The following is a 20,475-nucleotide window of genomic DNA, read 5'->3' as shown; positions in this document are numbered from 1 at the left end:
GAAAAGGATTTCCAAGGTGGTATAACTCCCATGATATTTCAACAATGGTTATGAGCAATATGATAGTTTGCAAGACCAGCATAGTTTTCTGTATTTTCTCCCCACCACCCTATGGGTGTTGTAGAATTAATGGCCATTATTTAGCCATGGAAAAGACATAATTTTAATTTAGAAGGTGGGATTTGCTTTGCTTTCTCCGGAGAGTGTCCACGGAGATCCTACAGATACATTCTGCACTATTGCTTTTCTGTGACTCGTTTGAAGTTTTTATCAGACTTTGTCCACTAATTGATTTCTTTCTTCTTTTCCTATTCTCTTCAGCTGTCTTTCTAACACTTCTGTGTTATGGAGAATTCACCAAAACACTGAGCATAAATTTCTGGCCAGACAAAATTACTCTTCTCAGGAAAAGCTGAACGGTTGGACTTGATGATCTTAAAGGTCTTTTCCAACCTCAGTGATTCATCGATTCTGAAAGTGCCCACCGTAGTTTTCGAATTATTTCTATTTCAAATAGATTTCCTGTTAACTACGCCTACAGGAAATAAATGCAAATCTGCTACGCATCGGTTTCTTAACTAAAGTACTTTGCATTCCACGGCTAATAATAAGTGATGAATTTCAATTGACAAGTCGCTTCCTCCCCGGTGTCGTTTAGCTAACGTGTCAAGGAGAAAACTGTCAGGGAGAGAAATAATAATAAAAAATGGGTGCTGGCCTGGCTGGGTTTCCTGCAAAAGCTGCCTCTGCACAGATGGTTTCCTGCGATAGCTCTTCCCAGGCACCGCAGCTCGCTGGGTACCAGCAAAGGTTCGATGGCTGGAAAACATCTGCAGTTGGGTCATTTGGGCTTCTCGGACCTGTGTTAGAAAAGGGATGAAGTATTTGCTGGTGTGTTTCTCTCTGGTTTCTCACAGCAAAGAAGGGTTAATGGTTTAAACCTTACAGTTTTCTATATTTATACGGGATGGATACAAAGCAGTAAGTGAGGTGTGGAGCAACCAAGTACTTTGTTCCAGAGCAGAGGTGGGCAACGAATGATGTGACTTAGCGTGATGTGGTAGCAAAAAGCTTGTATTTCTTATTTCCACTGTGCTTTCCTGGTAAACATCTGCCTCTAACCTTCACCATTTTAGTCGAAGGAAAGTGGGACACATCGCTGTTGTCACAAGTCTTTGTATCTTTACTCCAGGAGTTTCTTCCCTCCTTGTGTTCCTCTTGCTTTCCAGCAAGCGTGGGACCGCGTCTTGTTCAGTGCTGTGACATGAGCATCACTATCAGATAATTAAGACAATTCTTCCATTGCTTAACAGTGAAAACTCTTTCTTTGCAATGACAAGAGCTGTCTACGCTATTCCTGGGACTTCAATGGCTTTTAGCATGGAGGAACAACATCCTCCCCCCAACCTGCAAGCTAAAGCTACTGACATGTCCTGTGATTGATGCCAAGAGGATGGGCTCAGGACTAACAAAAATTCTGAATTCTTAGATGGCTCAGAAGTAGACCCATATCTTGCAAGCCTTTCCTTTTTAAAGGATCATTGACTCACATATTTACAGCAATATTGGAGAAATGGGAGAGCATCTGACAATCCCCTACCAAATCAACAGCAGCCGCCAGCTTATCTTGAGGAGATGTTGCTGGTATCCATGTCACAGGACCACTATTTTCCAAGATTATTTCAGCTTTATTAAGGTTTGGGGGTTATAAAATTACTTCCTAGATGACGTTGGCAAAATTTACTCTTCATACCGTCCTAGTTTGTACTCATAAACTTAGTAGTAACTGTTGTCCTCCTGCTTCTTGGATAAGAAAACCCCTTCATTCACACACACATATTGTATATCCCCAGCCCTACTGCAATGCTTCTGCTATGGCTTAGAGAGAAATCCTAGTTCAGAAAGACTTCCCAAACCATTCTGCCAATGGTTTATGGCTTAACAGCTCTGCAGGATTCAGTTCTTCTTATGCGAAGGCTGATTTCACAGTTTCCAAGTCTAAAGTGAGTTTAATTGTGCTCTCAGTTACACCTTCGGTAACTCAAATACGGAATTCATCTTGATATTCCTTGTGCAAGCGCTTATTTTTCATCAATGATAGGACAATTGTGGTCTTGTGCAATGAAAATATTTGAAAGTTAGTCTAAGACCATGAAATCAAGCCAGATTTTTGCGAGGAAAAAAAGCTTCCGTCCCACTGGGTACGGCTCCATCAAGGTAGAGTTTATTCCTTATGAAAGCCTGATTTTTCTTCCTTTTAAAGCTTTTGTTTTGTTTGAGTGATTGCACGATTGATGATGAGGGGGATGCTGTTAGGGACAACCTCTTCCAAGCTGCCTTGGCCAACTCTTACCTGAATCCCACCACCTCCCGCCTGTACTGGTCACATCTAACCCAACTTACCAAAAACTCAGGGGAGCTTGAGTTTCTGGCAGAAATCACCAAGCTTGCATGCACATATGTATAATAAATCTTTAACACTCTGTTTGTCACCTCCTTTCTCTGGCATTTTCGTTTTCTAACAAGCTGCCCATTTTCCTTTAATTACACAGCAAAATCCCGTACCTTCGATATCCACACTGGACTCTTTTATCGCCATGATATTTATTGCTAGCTGACCCATGGAACCTATTCAGCATATAACCCTTTTTTTTTTCCCTTTTGACCACAATCCATTTCCCCCGTGTGCATGTGTTTTTCTCTCTCCCTGTATCTCATCCCATCCCATTAGCTCTTGGTGCTGAATAGCCTGTTCCAGGACATCAAACTTTAATTTAAACAGAAGATGATCAATAAGCTTAGCAAATTGCCTATGGCAACATCAGCAGTTTGAATCAAAGGGTTTTATAGGTAATCTAAAGGGCATCCTCTTTCACTCCCACAATGTGGTATACACCTATTGCTTTGCCAATTACAGCTCAGTTGGCTGAACAAGAGGAATAAGAGCTTTTTCTCCACAGCCGAGCTGGGAAATGGCACACAGCATCTCTTCCAGGTGGTTTTGATAGTGTGTTTGGAAACCACAAAAGACAGGGCATCTCAGAGGGGAAAAAAATATCTAACACATAAGGCTTGTTAACAAAAAATACACCACATCGGAGCTTTGAATCAATATCAGCACTAAAGAAAGAGAGATGTAAAAGGAAAATATATGTATAACCCTCTTCTGCTGGGGCTGTGGATTGGGACCACCCTATTTTCATATAAGGGAGGAGATACTATATTTTAATCTGTTTCTAGATTCTTGCCTGTTTGATTTTCTGACATCCTGGGCAAATCCACGATGTTTGCATCAGATACTTTATGTAGGAGAAACGATACCTGTAACCACAGCTTTGCAGACACTTTGTTTGCACCAAGTTCCGTGTCCGCTGACCTGGATGACGATAATTTAAATTCGCAAAGACATTTATGTTGAACTTTCTTTGAGGGCATAAAAGAGCTGGTTTGAATACAATGGTGAGAAAAATGAAGCGGTGAGTTGGACTGATGGCTCAATAAAGCTGCCTGACACATGGGTGATGGTTCCAAACTTCCTTCATCTTTTATCTTCTGTACCAGCAGCAGGTGAATATTGAACACCTGCCTTGACTTGTCCTACCAGTTATCTTCTATTTGGAAGAAGAAACCTGTTACTGCATACAGGAGACAAGAAATGCCATGAAAATGGGCATCATTCAGAGAAACCAAAAGCCTCTTGAGATGTTCTTCTGCAGAATTCGTGAAATCTTGTGTCACGAAGTGGGGTTCTTGGGGTAGGGACCAAAAGAGGCAAATGTCTCTGGTCCATGTTTCAGACTCATAAACATTGTGCCCTGTTATTTAAGAGCACAGGGGGCTGATAAGGCTCTTGTAAGCGGGGATATACGGTTCTCAGGGCATTTAGCTCCCAGGCGGCTCGAGGTCGGAAATTACACAATGGATGTTGAAATGTTGCCTCGTTGAAAAGTTGTCATTCGAGTAATGGATGCTTTATTTCCTGTTTTTGCTGAAAGCTAAAGCGAAACATAATTAGCAAGCGAGAAAGCAACCTTGGCAGCCAAACAAAAAAAGCACATTTGGGGCGCCTGAGCCAATTAAAATTGTTTATGTAGCCCATGAACAATATTTTTCTCCAAATCATTGTAAGTGAGAGAATCCATCACAAGGCAGCCAGGCTGGCTGCTCTCAGACCCGGCTCCGAGGATGAACTGAGGACACATTGCAATGGCCAAGACGCTTGTAGGGATGAAAAAGAAAAGGCTGGTGACTGGGAGGGGAACGTTCAACTCCCATTTCTCTTGGTTCTGGGTCAATCCTGAGCATATGAGAACTTTAATTTGCCTTCACCATTGAAATGTAAATTAACTTTGGATTACGAATCTCTGTTTTTCCAGCATGTCTTACATTGCAGAAGCTGAGATCGTCTGCTTTTTGCTCTGTAAACTCATAGTTTAACAAAGCCACACTGTTCTTTTCAATACTTGAATCCATACCCTGCTTGATTCTCATGTGGATGATCAGAGACTGAGTTTCTGGTGACGGATCTGGCTTCTTTTCTTGCCATAGAAGAAAATCATCCCTTAGGAAAAAACAATAGGTGGACAATTACTGCTATTTAGGATGATGCTCATCTGCTGCTCTTGTAACAAACTATTGTGCTTTCCATCTGTCTCTGAATTCCCAGTTTTCAGTCCTGGATATTTAGTCATTTTATGTGCGCTATTTAAAAGTATTTTTATGAATTGGCCTGTTTGCATCTTCTGCTTGTTTCTGAAGCAAAGTTAAATCTGGTTGCGATAATTTTCACCATCCTTTAGTAAAAGTTATACATGTCCTGAAATTAAGGTGAATGGATTGATACAGAGGATAAACAATTTTTCTACCATGTAGCCCATTGCCAAGCAATAAACATTAAGTGCACACACATGCAAAACGAACGCTGTCTGTGTCTAGACTTGCCCAAAGTCATATTTTTCTATAATTGTGTTTTGCTTGCTGCCGATTTCTGGCCGTGTTCAGCGTTTGCGTGTTTATGTTACCGAGCACAGCTTGTTTTGTTTTGAGACTTCCAGAAAGAAAAATGAATTGGGTGTGACTTGCCCTGGGAATGTTCTCAAAACAAGACGTGGGGTGGGTGTTGGGGCTGTTTTGACTTGCCCTGGGTACAGAGTCTGGCGCACAGCTGGGGTGAGTGGACTCATGGATCATAGCTGCTGGAAGCAGAAAAACCTCATAGATTGGTAATCATAGAATGGTTTGGGTTGAAGGGACATTGAAAGCTCATCCAGTGCCCCCCCTGCCATGAGCAGGGACATCTTCACCAGCTCAGGTTGCTCAGAGCCCCGTCCAGCCTGGCCTGGGATGTCTCCAGGGATGGTTCATCCACCACCTCTCTGGGCAATCTGGGCCAGGCTCCCACCACCCTCAGTGCCAAAAAATACACAGGGAGGAATTAACCATAACCTTCCAGGATGGACCAGTGTGAGCACTGAATGACCAGAAACAATAAAGGAAAGGCCATCGTGGTGGTGATAACTGTAGAGGACAACAGGCACAAATGCAGCTTTGGTGCTGAGACCTCTCCTTCCCATCTCAATCAGCAGAACTGGGACCAGTTGGCTCCTCTGGAATAACCAGACTCGAAGTTCTGGCTGACGAAAGCAGTGACATGGACCATGCTTAACCTGGCGTGAATCTTCTTAAAGAAGTCTCCTTGGTATGTCCCTCCACTTCTCTTCACTCAGAAACATGTTCCTAGGTCCTGAAAATAACGTCTTTACTTAGTTGCTGCTCTGCATAGGAAAAAGAAAGCAACATAAAGTGTTAATATTTCAGTCAGTCACAGTCTGACATAGCAAGAAAGTTTTTCATCCACAAAACAAACAATATTATTTAGCAACAGAGTGGTAAGTATAAAATCAGTAGTGAAACATGATGTGCATGTTCTCACCTGGCCAAACAAGGTATTGTTTTCTATTAGTGGGTCTTGACAGTTTTCTTGGATAACTACATCTCACTGAAATAGTCTGTGATGGGGCAGAGAAAGGAGCAGCCTGGTAAGCCCACAATAGCCTACAAACCACTTTGAACGAAACAATTGCTTGTCTAAAAGCTAATGATTTGGCTATTGTGGGGTTATGGGTTTCACATTACTGTCATTGTGGCATCAATACACTGAGAAATTCAGATAGTTTATCAGCAACCATTAAGGAATGGAAGGAAATTAGGACAAAACCCCTGTTGTTTATTCAAGGTTGTGTTTTATTTATCCTCTGGCTTTTAAAAGCCTCTTGGTTTATGTGCCTTCTGGGCTTCAATTTAAAAACATCACCGCTAAAACAAACAACCAAACTGACAAAAGTCATCTCAGGGAGAGAGGAACGGAGATGTAAAAGCAGCTCAGTAATCTCAATAGCCCTTGAGGTAAAACCCTTCTGCTGAGGTTGGAAGGACGGTGACCCCCGGATCAGACCAAACGGGGAAATCGTGACTCAGGCAAAGAGGATTTTGTTACTTCGGCGCTTCAGATTTTATATCCGTGAACTCTTAGTGGTCTGTGCTCCCGGGGTGGAGGTCAAGAGGTTGTGTGGGGGATGCAGGACTGGGGGATGCGATCACATCCCTTTGGGTACCACCACCATGGGGCTCAATGAAGCAGTGAGCGCTTCTCTGTGTAATAGATGGGAAAACAACAGGAAAAGTAGAGGTAAAAGGACAAATATTGAGGTTGGGCAAATTAATTTGAAAATAGCGAAGGCTTTACCAGCTGAGCAAAGGCAGAAACAGCTCTGCAAACCACTGAGGTAAAGCCTTCTGCTTCTGGACCTGGTCACCTGTCATCAGTGGAGAAAAGACCAAGGCCACTAACACGACCAGAAATCAGTAATAGCAAACGCTGTTGACTCCTAAACTAGAGCAAATTCAGATTAGGGACCTAGAGGGAAAAGATTTCATGTTCTCTTACAACTGATGGGCACCAAGGAAATCCCAGCTCCCAAACCACACAAGCAGCAGGGGATCCTGTTCACGTAGGAACATGGTAGATAAGAACAACTCTCAGCTTCTCCTATCTCTTTGATTTTTGTCGCATGTTGCCGTGGGAGATGCTTGAATGAGCTCAATTCCAACCGTGGCTTAGCAAGAAAATGTCCCTGTTATCACTTCTGAGCTAAAACTGGGTTCTTCTAAATGTTTTCCCTTTTGAGGTACAGTAATTGCTCTCCGATTAGGCAGGAAACTGTACCAGCATTATTGCTCGAAAGGAGCCAGCGTTATCAAAAAACAACACATCAGGGCCTGTCCTCACAGGAAGGGAATCATAAGTAATCAGCAGCGCTATAACGCAATTGGCTGCTGGTCCCTGCGCGCCGAGGGGACAGAGAGCAGAAAAAAAAGCATTTTAGGGCTTTTTGTTTGTGGCCAAAGCATTTTAAAAGAGCCCTGGTTCCTCTTTGCCTGCCTGCTTGGCTTCTCCAAACATTGCTGTATTTCCTCAGCAGAACATAAAAGAAAAGCTCAGCATCTGCAAGAATGCAGAGCGAGGTCCTTCCGCGCAGAGGGTTATTTCCACCCAAAGGGTTATTTCGCAAGCTGGCACCAACCCTCCCCTGAATGCTCCACCAGTTTGCACTGGGAAAGTTGCCCTCATCAGTCAACATTAGTCAAGGGGAAGAGCTGCCCACGCTTAGCAAGATGATGAAGATGCTTGGGTGCCACATCCGTTTGGGGTTACCTCCCTCGGAAGCTTTTTATATGAGAAAGATATGCCACAACATGTGTGAATATGGCACAGGAACAGTGGTTGGTGTAAAGTTAATTCTCTTATAAAACTGGTTGACATAATGGCCTCTTCACACTGTCCAAGTGGTGAGACAGCTTAATTTCATCTACACTTCATCCTGAGGTACCTCAATATCATTTGACTGTACACTGACCAGGACCTACACATCCATCCATCCATCCATCCATCCATCCATCCATCCATCCATCCCTCCATCCATCCATCCATCCATCCATCCATCCATATATCCATCCCTTCATCAATTCATCCATCCATCCATCCATCAGTCCATCCATCCATCTATCCATCCATCCATCCATCCATCCATCCCTTCATCATCCATCCATCCATCCATCCATCCATCCATCCCTTCATCATCCATCCCTTCATTAATTCATCCATCCATCCATCAATTCATCTATCCATCCATCCATCCATCCATCCATCCAGCCATCCATCCCACTCGTAACACACCCACCCACCGTTAAGTACACGCTATGAGAACTGTGCAGAGTAGTTACATTAGGATTAGGTGGGGAGATCCAACCTGCTCTCAGCATGTTCTATAAAAGCGAACAGAAACACTTACTTTGGTTGATAACACAGAATCTGACTGGGAAACTCCCCTGATCTTTTAAGCTAAATTCTACAGAAGGGTTGGAAATTTACTCCAGCAGAGTGGTGTAGCCAAAGACAGTATTATCCTGTAGTTTTGAAAAAGGGACTGGCAAAAAGAATACTTTTTGGGAAAAAGAAACAAACAACAGTCTCTGCTTGGACTCCTGGTGTATTTGTGGTGATTCAGTGGTTTCTTTAGGACTCGGGCATTTCCACCTAAGGCCGAGGTGTGTGCTTTTGCCCTCCAGGCTGGAGAAGTCCCTGGCCACAAAGGGTGTGTGTGTGCGGTGAGAGCAGCGCTATCGCTATGGAGCTGGAGTCGAGCAGGGAAAGGAAATGACTCAGTCATCAAAAGGCCCTTCTTCCTCAGGGAACCGTCCTTAATCAGTATTATCCCGTTACAATAATACTATTTCAGAAGGACTGCGGACCAGAGCACGGCGTAGCCATGTAAACTGCTTCCTGTATTTGCCAAACAAAACAGCATTCGGCAATTAATAGAATTTAGCTGTTAGCCCTGCTATGATAAAACAACAACCGTGGCTGTTCGTCCTGCAACCCGCCTTGGTGCATTCCTTCTCCCAGGATGAGTCTTTTCCTTCTGAATCTCTGTTACCTACTGCTCCAGGAAAGAATAAACAAGAATAAACAAGATACCTCGCGTTTTGCTTGGCTTAAAGTGTCACAGCCATGAAAATTGTCCTCATTACCCTTGCAAGAGCTATTGCAAAGCGTCCTCCTGGGATCTCCTGATTAGTCATTGCTTTAGTATTAAGCTGGGATGCTTTGTGTTGCTTGCCAGGGATCCTGTACAATCTCTACCTTTTGCTGCTTGATAATAGGCAGCTCCAGAAGCTGGCAGTGGAAGCTGCAGAATAAAGTGGTGGGTCCTGCAGAGCTTGGGGACCAGGAGGATTCCAGAGGCTCAGCTCATCATAATTAACTCTGATTAGACACGGCCACAGATGGGCAGCATCTCCGCAACAAACGGACCATTTGTTCTTCTTCAATTTGATGGGAGAGTCGCTCACAATGCAACAAGAAAATGCCACTTGTAACTTGCTCTCCCCTCACTGATTCCCTTTTAGCATCTTATGCAGAGGGTTTGCAGGTTGACTTTTCTACATTTCAGAGGTGAAATGAAATTTTCTGTTGCTGTGATCAGGACTCTTGCTGCTGCATTTGCAATTGCAGCAGCATCACAGGTGTGATGCGGGAACAGAGACTCTGTGGTTTAATCGTCCCATGAGCAGCCAGGCTCTGGTTCGGAAAGCTTTTAAAACAGTACCAGAAGGGATGCAACAGGCGAACACAGAAAACAAGGCTGAGTAAACGCTAAATAATAATAGTGGACAGAGCAACAAGCACATGAAACACAAACTGGGCAAAAAACCATTCCTGCATAAGTTAATTTTGACATGGAAGTTTTCAAATTTCAAACGACACGTGAAAAACCGCAACCTAAAGCTTCTTTATTTTGTCTTTGCAGATGCCAAAAAAAAAAATCGAATATTTGTCAAAAATATAAAATCATTCAGGATGCCCCGTTACTCAGGACGACTTCACCAGTGTGGGTTTTACCCCTGAGAATAAATGAGCTGATAAGCAAACAGACTCCGTATGGGCATTTCAATATGTGTTGGAAATATTTGCTTTGAAGCCTTTTGGTAGGCACAGGCTTAGAGAGGACAGACTGCCAGGATGGAGCTTTGACCAGGAGCTTTCAGAGCAAAAAACACAGAGCCAGCCTTTGGCTTTGCTTTGAGTTTGTTGGTTTTCTGTGTTTTTTTTGCCAAAGGTAGGAATTAGATGTTGCAAATGCACAAGGGTTAAAATAGGAATAAGACAGAGGAAGAGAACACGGGGTCTTTACTTTTCTTGGAAATACCGGCTACAAATTTTAGCTGCTGGTTTCTGGTTTCTAGCTTGATGGGAATGATAAAAATGCAAAATCTGTACAGTGTGTCTTCTCATTGTGAGACATGAAATGAATGGCTTAAAATGATGGCTGTTGTAATTTCACTGAAGTCAGTAGATTTACACTAGAGTCTAACCATATGTTTGGGCTTTTTTTATATGTGATAAAGTTGAATGATGTTCTTGATATTGTGATGTCCAAAATGCCTCAAAATTTTCCACTGTATAATAACCCAGGGGGGAAAAAACATGGTAATAGTGAAGTTGCATATTTGATGCTCAAGTCTGTATATTGGATTTGCAAAAATAGCATCACGGAATTTGTGGAAAACAGACTTTCCTTTATGTATTTTGTATATGAGATGAGAGCCGAGGAAAAAAATAATCTGAATTCAAACTGCAAAACTCCAAAAAGAGAGAATGATGGTACCAATGTAACCCATGTGAGACCTGGCTAATAACAAGAAGTGGCAAAAAGAAATAACTGTCTCAGCACACTGACTGCCAGCAAGGGTACAGAGCTCTGGCTCATTCACCAGGAACTTCTGGGCAAAGGATGACAAAAGGAGATGTTAAAATTCTTCTCTGCGTTGGATAAGGTCTTATCTTTATGTTGTTTGGGAAAACAGCCATGGATTTGGGGTGGGGGGGCATTTGGGACTCTGTTCAAACAGCACTGAAATCAAAGGGTTCTTTCCACTGGCATTGGATTAGAAAATAAACTGTTGGGGTGAGGAAGGCTCGTCTTTGAAGGACTCAGGAGATGTTCATTCAGCTCTTGGCTGTGCCAGAGGTTCCCAGGGTGATTTTGGGACAACTGTCTCATCAGTCTCTGGGAGTTTTCATTTGTGTAGTTAATGATCCTGTTCCCTTTCGACCACCTTTTGCCTCCCTTGTCCTTGGAAGCTATTTGTGTAGGATCCATCTCAGAATGTGTTGGTGCAGCATCTACCACACTGGGATGCCAGCTGGGGTCAAATCACAAAGAGGGACATCGGAACGAATGGAATAAGTGATCTGGTGGGAAGAACATTAATTATGAAATACTATTTTTAAAATGAGTGGTCCAACTAGCAAAATGTTAGAATATTTAGTACTGGATTAGTATTCTTCATTTTAAATCCTTGAGTCGGATTGGTCTCACTTGCTGTGCTGCAGTTAAAAAACAAGAGACATATCAACAAGAAAATATCTTTAATAAATTCTTTCTTAACATTTCATCAAGTTAGAAATGTCCACCAGAGGATTAGCAAATTCAAACTTTCGGCTTAGTTGCCACCACACAAATACTTTAATACGTTTCAATAATCCTTCATAAACAATTATCCATGTCTTACGTTACAATCTCAGAGGTGAAAAAGAAGGCTGAGATTTCATCTTTTGGTGTGAACAATGTGGATCCAAATGTGCTTAATGTCTATAAACACCCAAAGCAGTTTTGTAAATGAAACCTTTGTTTACTATGGCAACTGATCAGGAAAATCTCCGTTCAAGATAATAACTATTTTAACTCAGAAAGAGAAGAGACACAACAAATCAAAAGGTCTGGCAATACAAAGGGGGCAAAAAGAGTTGGATAAAAGCTACAAGCAAAGGTGGGCAACTATTTCACCTACCATGACACAAAGCCAGTCTTTCCTGGGAGTGAAATGATGTTTGGCAAGGTAACAACAGAGTTAAAAGCTGAAATTTTACTGGCTTTAATGGCAAAGAATACAAAGGGTCAGATCCATCGCGCCTTTGTTAAACCGAGTCCGCAGAGACTTTTCTTGACACAAAATTACTTTGAAAATATCTGTTCTGCAATGCTAGACTGGCTGTTAAATACCTGCTCAATTGTAGAGATACTTGAAAGATCACCCGGTGATAAAGCTCAGAATGAAATGAAAGGTTTTCTAGTGCAGGTTGATGTGTGTGTATACATCTAGTAAAGTAGATCCTCTTCTGATGGTCATACAAGACAGCAGGAAAAGCACTCAGGTGAAATTTGTCCATGCTTAAGTTACACAGTCAATGTAAATTTAGGAAAGCTCCCTCTGGAACTGCAATAATAAAACAGCTGCTGGCCTAAAACAAAGCCCAGTCCTACAAAGATTCTCACAATGTGTAAATATTTGAGCAGAACTCAATAGGGCTGCATAAATTCTCTTGGTTAATTACGTGCCTGTGTGGTTCCAGATGAGGAGCACATATGGTATCGATACCAATAAGCAGAACATCAGTTTTCTGTAACCAAAACTACTATTTAAAAGAACTACCAACATGGAATGTCTGAGAAAGGTAAAATATGTCCAAGCGTGGGCACCTGCGAGGGTGAGCGCCCAAAGACATCTGGTTGTTGTTCCCACCAGGTCCCAGCTGTGGGAACATGAGAAGAAATCAGCTCCAAGTCTGGGATTCCCTTGAGGTTCTTCCTTAGAGGGTAAAAGCTTTTGAAGAGGGATGGTGGGAGGATTAAAAGAGATTTCTGGCACGTCCTTGACTGATGAAGGAAACTGCCAGAAGGCAACGTGATCTCCTGTGAATATAGTGCCAGCAATCTCAGGACACGGGTTAGAGGTGGACTTGGCAGTGTTGGGTTAATGGTTTGGCTCAATCTTAGAGGTCTTTTCTAATCAAAATGATTCTAAAATGTGATATTGCTGGCCCAAACCTACCATCCTAGGTTAAGAGAGGTTCTCCTTCCCCTCTACTTCCCCACATCTGGAATATTGGGTCCAGCTGTGGCCCCTCAGTTCCAGAAGGACAGGGAACTGCTGGAGAGAGTCCAGCGCAGGGCAACAAAGATGCTGAAGGCAGTGGAGCATCTCCCGTGTGAGGAAAGGCTGAGGGAGCTGGGGCTCTGGAGCTGGAGAAGAGGAGACTGAGGGGGGACTCATTCATGGGGATCAGTATGGAAAGGGGGAGTGTCAGGAGGATGGAGCCAGGCTCTTCTGGGTGACAACCAATGGTAAGACAAGGGGTAATGGGTTCAAACTGGAACACAAGAGGTCTCACTTAAATTTGAGAAGAAACTTCTTCATGGTGAGGGTGTCAGAGCCTGGCCCAGGCTGCCCAGGGAGGCTGTGGAGTCTCCTTCTCTGCAGACATTCAAACCCGCCTGGACACCTTCCTGTGGAACCTCAGCTGGGTGTTCCTGCTCCATGGGGGGATTGCACTGGATGAGCTTTCCAGGTCCCTTCTAACCCCTGACATTCTGTGATTCTGTGATCCCCACCTGAGGCCATCCTTTCCCAAAATTCTGCATGCAGGGGGCTGTAGAGCTTCCCAAATACGCTGCAAAACCGTCCCCTGAGTGAACTCCCCGCGTGTCGCTGGAGGAGCTGATAAAGTGACTTAACAACACAGCTGGAAACACAGGGTACAAACGCAGGCAGATGTTGCCGGGTGCTTTCTCTGCAGCGAGACGATAATGAGGAGGCAGCTCTGCCTCCTCCCGTGTGTCCTGGCATCTCAGACCGAGCGAGCAAAGGAGGAGGAAAGGGAAAGGCCGTGTGGTCAGCGGGTGGGGTGGGACCACCACCTCTCCCCCGTCCTTATCGGCCTCCGCAGAGACACCGACGCGCCGTTCACAAGGGCGTGTAAAATAGTCTTCAAAGCGATAGCAACGGAACCAACTGAGAAATGGCCTGTAAAAAAGAATTAAAAACAAAAACTTTCTTGCTTTTTTCCTGCTCTTTAGTCACCCTGAACGCAGAGCGACCCTGCGTAATAAAACATCCACGTTAAGCAAGTCACCTCTCTTATTTTTGGGAAAGGACACCCCTGTACACCCTTCTGTTGAATGCCATAGGATGTGTCATATATATATTCCACGCTGACAGCAAAAAAGGGAAGTGTACGTGATGTACTGAGCTCTGAGAAACCCAAATACTTGCTCTGTGAATTGCTGACCACCTTCAACTCCATTGCAGCTTCATTGGAGGCACACAGGGATATGATAAATTAGGGGTTCACAGGAGAGAAGGGGTCTTGGAGCTCTGATAATTAAAATATATATGGGCAGGGGAAGATGAGAAAATAATGAAAAGATGTAAAGGGAGCTAGGAGAGACATTAGAGAGAAAACTTCAGGAATAAGATGCTGTATGGGATTAGGGTAAAAAATGTAGCTGGAGCACAACAAAGAGAAACCACGTGTTTTACTGTCACAGAAGTAATTGTGTGCATCTGCTGTTGTAATCAACCATGTTTATGGGAACAATACACAGAAGGACTTTAAACGCAAATCATAAACACTGAGCGCTAGTTTTTTTGCCCGTAACAGAGATATGAATAATAAAGAACAACAGAAGTCACAGTAAAGTCGAGGTCATTGTCCAGTTTGCCCTCTCCATAGTACAAAAGTAAGGACACATTTTGTGACATTGAGAGAAAATAGATTTTTATGGCCAAATATATATATATAGATAGATAGATAGATAGATAGATATATTTAACCCAATGAACAGTTAATCTGCATAACTTGTTGCCATGATATTTAAAACCCTGTACATACAAAGATTTCAGACTGGATCTGATAATATTTCTATAAATAAGGAATGTATACATAAGGAATGTATACATACACATCAGACAAAAAAACCCCTTTATGTTTTTAAACTGTTTGACTACTAACAGACATTGAAAGGAAAATGTCCTGGTGGTGGGTTTTTCATTCCATAGTTGCTCCCTAAATTGTTAAGTTCTCTTTCCACCCAGACTGTTGTTATTCATGGACTTCAGGGAACGGGGCTATGGGGGTGACATTTGAAAGACTACAATAGCATTTCCATCCATTTTTTGAAAAGTGTGATAGATATCACTTTAAGAATTAAGCCACACTTTCTTTTACGCTGGTCTCATTATATCTCTGTTGTTAAAGAGGATCAAGAGTTGCTGAAGACCCCCAAGAAACACCTGTTAATGGCAATGACTCGGTTACTGTGAGATCAGTTTAATATTAAGCACGAAGGATCAAAGGCAGCACTGGCACGGTGAACATCGTCCTGTGTGAATGATTTAACAACACTTTGCAAGAACAGACTTGTTGACTCGTAAGGCAGCGCTGAATCAGGATTTAGCCAGGATGAAACTAATAGTCAAAGCTGGTTTTAAAGCGAATAAGGAGAGAAAAACCGTGTGGCTTCAGACCAGGCTGAAGTTGCATTAATCAGATATGCAGATTTTTACAGCTGGTGAGGAAACAAAAGGAAAAATGGGATTCAAAAGTGCTTGATATTTTCCTTGATGCTATGAAGGCATTTGATTTGGAAGGAGCCTTACAGAACACAGCAAAAATGATGTGACATTCAGACAAACCCATTGGTGATATAAATGCTGGGAACTCCTGCAGTGCTATAGGAATTGATGGAAAATTAAGCAACTGGTTCAAGCCAAGGCTGGTAGGAAACAAAGGGCTATGAATTCACCAGCGTTTTCATCGTGTACTTCAAATGGACATTGAGATGGTAAATGAATTAAAGCACGTGACAACGGAAGATCTAAATTTCACATTATGCAAATGATGTTGTCTAATTGTCAGATAAATGAGGTAGAGTTGATTCGCTTTGCTAATTGGCGGAGTTGCTGCAGTCATCTTGGGTTTTAGCATCTATCAGTACAAGAAAGTGTTTCTGTCTTGGAAAGAATAGGCATTTTTAATACATGGCCAGGGAGTTGAGTTGGTGCTAAGGAAAAGGAGGAAAAAGGGAAAAGCTGGAAATATGAAAGAGAGCACTAACAGGCCTCAGTCTATAGGTCTAACAGTCTATAGGCCAGAAGTGGCTGCATTAAATAATCTGAGCGCTGCTGATGCACGAGCTCCTCCAAAGAATTTATTTGAGGAGGGATGTTGGAGAAAGGACTCGGATGAGAGAACGGCAAAGAAGACATATTAAAGGCTCTGCCTTGGCCAAATTCCAACTCAATTAATTAAAATTCCCCTTGAAGTTTCAACTAGATGATATATTCTTCCATGCGTGTCCTGGGAGGCTGGGGAGCGAGCGGTGGTTTGCAGAGAGCGTGATTTCTGCTGCAATGCTGGGGTCAGGTCGGGTTTGTGAAGGTCTTGGGACTCCTGGAAATGAGAAGCGCTTGGTAGACAGAAGATGGTGAAACCGGAGGAAAACAGAGGTTGTAAATCCTGATGTGCAATTTTTTGGCAGATGTGCTCATGAAACCTCAATTCTGCCTTCTGGTGGATAGAAGGCAGGACATTGCAGAAGAAAAACAAAACAACTAGAAGGAAAATTAGCTCTGGATTCCTCAGCATCATTACTAAGAAGCCCTGAAGATCAGACTCAATCAAAAACTTGCCATTTTTACTCATAAAAATGACTGTTGCATTCACTTCTCACCCTGACTGCCACTGATTGCGAGGGTACAAAGCCCAACTCCTCTCTTTTGATATGGACCAAACCCTATGTGGAAGGCCAAGGATACACAGATGTTCAATATTTGGCCTCCTCCACCTGATCTTACCTGTGAAGAAGAAAAAATATGACCAAGTCCCTCTGGCCAATTCCACTCTTACTCAGGTTTAAAGCTGAGTTTACTCTTTCTATTGCTTCCCATTCCATCAGGTGATAGAATTCCCATTCTCTCAGGTGATAGAATTCCCATTCTCTCTTCTGTCCTGACTTGGAAAATCTCCCTTTTCTAGTCAAACCTGGGGGTTCAAGTGAACCGATGGAAATTTGTTTGCATTTAGTGCTTATGTTATTCTTTGTCATTGTTTAGGAATAAATATTGTCACGAGACACCAAACGCTAACACGTATTTATATTCCTATAAAGCCACTGGTCTGAGTGGGCAGTGAGGACTGGAAAAACATTGGAAACTGATGTTTGGGGCCGGGAAAGGTGAGGGGAAGAAGGGATTTTATCTGACAAAGAGCATAAACCTCCTGAAGGCCACCCAATATATTTGTATAGGGAGGAAGAGACCCCTCCTGAACATGCAGGTTGTGGTTTGGAGCTCTTTACTGCCTTTGCTAACCAGAAATATTTGGCTTCTTTAATAAAACCGGCTTTGGAAACTGCACTTTTAAAGTGGGAGGACAATGTGCAGCATTTGTGTCCACAAATTAGGAGTAAATTTTGTCTCTATTCAGCTAATAAAATGGAATTGCTTACTCATCCTCAGCATATTCAATCCATATCATGCCATATTAAAACTAAAATAGAAATGCACCTTTCAGGACAAACACTTCCAAGATGATTTTTCCTTAAGGATCGATTCGGATGTGCTGGGACTGTCCCCTGCACCTCAGAGTGTAAGGGAGGTGTTACAAATGGATTTTTAAAGCAGCTCTTGAACGCTCTCTAGTGGTTCAAATCGCAAATATTTCCAATGTCACCACCTTTTCAACCCGATAAATCACTCGCAATGACTCATGTTATCCCCGAGTTAAAAAGATTTTTTTAATTACGCCTATAATTATTATAATATTTTATTATCATTTATTCTTAGGCACTAGAATAGTGTTTTTCACTACACGAAGCACAAACAAGAAGTCTAATATCACACCTGTGCACCAAATAACATCGTCATTTTCCTGTGGCCAACTAATGATTTTCATCCAGACTGTATTGGCAAAGTCAGCGGACACTGGAAATTCACCTTATCCACAAATAGGAACTAATTCCTCCCTTCCCATTTTCCCGCAAATGTCACTATTCCTTACTTTCTCGAGGAGCTATTCAGCTCCTCATGGAAGCCCTGAATGTGTGTCACACAAAATGCTAATTTTTCATTTCACAGCAGAAAGCGAAGTTGCGAAAGAACTGGGTGACCCAGTTATGGAAATGTGGCAGCTCCAGGACCAAAGGACGGATTAAAGCAAAGAACAGGCCACAGACGGTAATGACAAAACGCTCGTCTTGTTTTTGAATAATTAATAGATTGCCAGCCTGTGTCCAAGGGAATATTTGCATGAAACATTATTTACATACTTTTTCAAATGTTAATTGCAACCTGTCTTGCAAAAACAAACACAGTTCCACAGACACACGCTATTTGAATGTTTTCTTTTTCCTGTCTGCTCGATTTAAAGACTGTCTTGCTGTTTGTCTGCCTTTCTGATCACAGTTACTATCTTCATCATTGTCACATTAAACATCAGACTGCTTTTCAAGTAGTCCGAAGCAACCTGGAAAGTCACCCCACTAACAATCCTACACAAAATTCCTGGGTCATGTAAGGCCCTTGGTAAGCGGTGTATCCCAAATATGTATCCCAAATCACACCCTGGGCAGATTTAGATTCATTGCGGTGTGATCCATCATCTACCAGGTAATGGCATCTTTGCAGGCTCTTGAGATCTGGACCAAACTGCCTCCTGCCACAGCACCAAACACACCTTGTGTTGGTCTAAATTACATCAGCTTTTGGTGAATTCCTGGGAAAATAACTGGAATTCAGTGTTTCTCTTTCTCCAGTCTCATTTCCACTACCAGCTTCCTCCAGCTCGCTGTTGGACCAGGGTTTTCTCCCTCTCTAGTCCTACCTACTGCTGCCAACCACAGGTCTCAGCTCCTGGGGTTCAACAAGGGCTCCTGTCCCCAAACGGCGCCTGTTCCAGACCTGGTGACACCAAACAAAACACACTTCGTGGGGACTTGATGTAAACCCGCTTCCAAACTCCATGTATGCGAGGAAAATGTTCTGTTAACCAGCAAATTGCACTCCCTGATAATTCTTCATGACATTTCCCAGCCTTCACCCCAATGACCATTTCTTGGTTGTTAAGTGATTAAAACATGATGTAATTAATTTTACTTTCTAAGTAGATAATTGTTCGGTCATTGCAATTCTCAGAGTGTAACATGTTATTACTGTAATAGGTTGGTTATTAATGTCAGTGAATCAAAATATTTTTTTTTAAAAAACATTAAATCTTGTGTTGGTCCTCAGACAAACTGAGTCTCCTTAGGGAAAGCTCTTCCCAAATTTCTGGTTTCCCCAGCTGTGGCAGAGTCGTAACCTGGGTGTTTGTGGTTCAAATATCTGCCTGGTGAAGACCTCTCATGCTCTTCAAAGGTGTTTAGAATCCATTTATTGCTGGGGAGTAGAATTGGCCGGCGGATTTGAAGAGTTTGGACCTGAATTTGGTCACAGAATCATAGAATATCAGGTTGGAAGGGACCACAAGGACCACCTGGTCCAACCTTTCTTGGTAAAGGCACAGTCTACGCAAGACGGTTCAGCACCCTGTCCAACCGGATCGTAAAAGTGTCCGGTGCTGGGGAATCCACCACTTCCCTGGGGAGATTATTCCAATTTCTGATTGTTCTCCTTGTGAAAAAAATCCCCCTTGTGTCCAATCGGAATCTCCCCAGGAGTAACTTGTACCCATTGCCCCTTGTCTTTTCTACGTGACTCCTTGTAAAAAGGGAGTCTCCATCTGCTTTGTAGCCACCCTTTAAACACTGGAACATACTGGGTCCTCTTTACCCATTTTTATGTGATTTTTATGGCTCGAGGCTTTGGTTTGGTTTTTCTTTTTTGTTTGGTTTGGTTGGGTTTTTCTTTTTTGTTTGGTTTGGTTGGGTTTTTTCGTTTGGTTGGTTGATCGGTTTATTTTTGTTTGGTTTGTTTTGGAGCAGAAGTATTTGCAATTCTTCAGTGGAATTGTTCAGCTTCCCTGGGATGTATATGGCTGTGAGGAACAGATTTGTGTATATATTCTGGAGTGTTGAGAAGTCAGGAAGGGGCCACATTCCTGAATACAGCACACCTTTGACAGGTAATTGTAACACCGACATATTTGGAAATATTTGTTTAATAGCACCACTATTTTCTCTTCAGATAAACCTTTAGCATAAGGTCTGTGCTCAGTCTTCCTCAAAACAGCTGAACCTGGAATACTGACTTGCAGCGTAAGAATTATCAACCCATGATATTAAAACAATCATAAACCATCCAGTGATTTTCTTTTACTTCACGGTTACATTGAGAGGATTTAAAGTTTGTACAGTGGAATCGTTATGTACAACTTGTATCTGTCCTTGGTTAAGTTTCAAATACTGTTGTTTACGGCAGTTCCCAGTGCTTTTAGTCATGCTTACTAAGCACACTTTTAATTTCCACATCCGAATATTTTGTGTAAGAGGTTTTAAGTCTTTCCTGTTCCTTTCTGACTACGCTGTACTGTAAAACAGGCATTAGGATAAGAAATGTAAATGATATGATAAAGCC

The sequence above is a fragment of the Patagioenas fasciata genome, chromosome 5 (assembly GCF_037038585.1).
Source record: "Patagioenas fasciata isolate bPatFas1 chromosome 5, bPatFas1.hap1, whole genome shotgun sequence".
In the NCBI taxonomy this organism is placed as follows: domain Eukaryota; kingdom Metazoa; phylum Chordata; class Aves; order Columbiformes; family Columbidae; genus Patagioenas; species Patagioenas fasciata.
Note: the sequence above shows the minus strand (reverse complement) of the source record.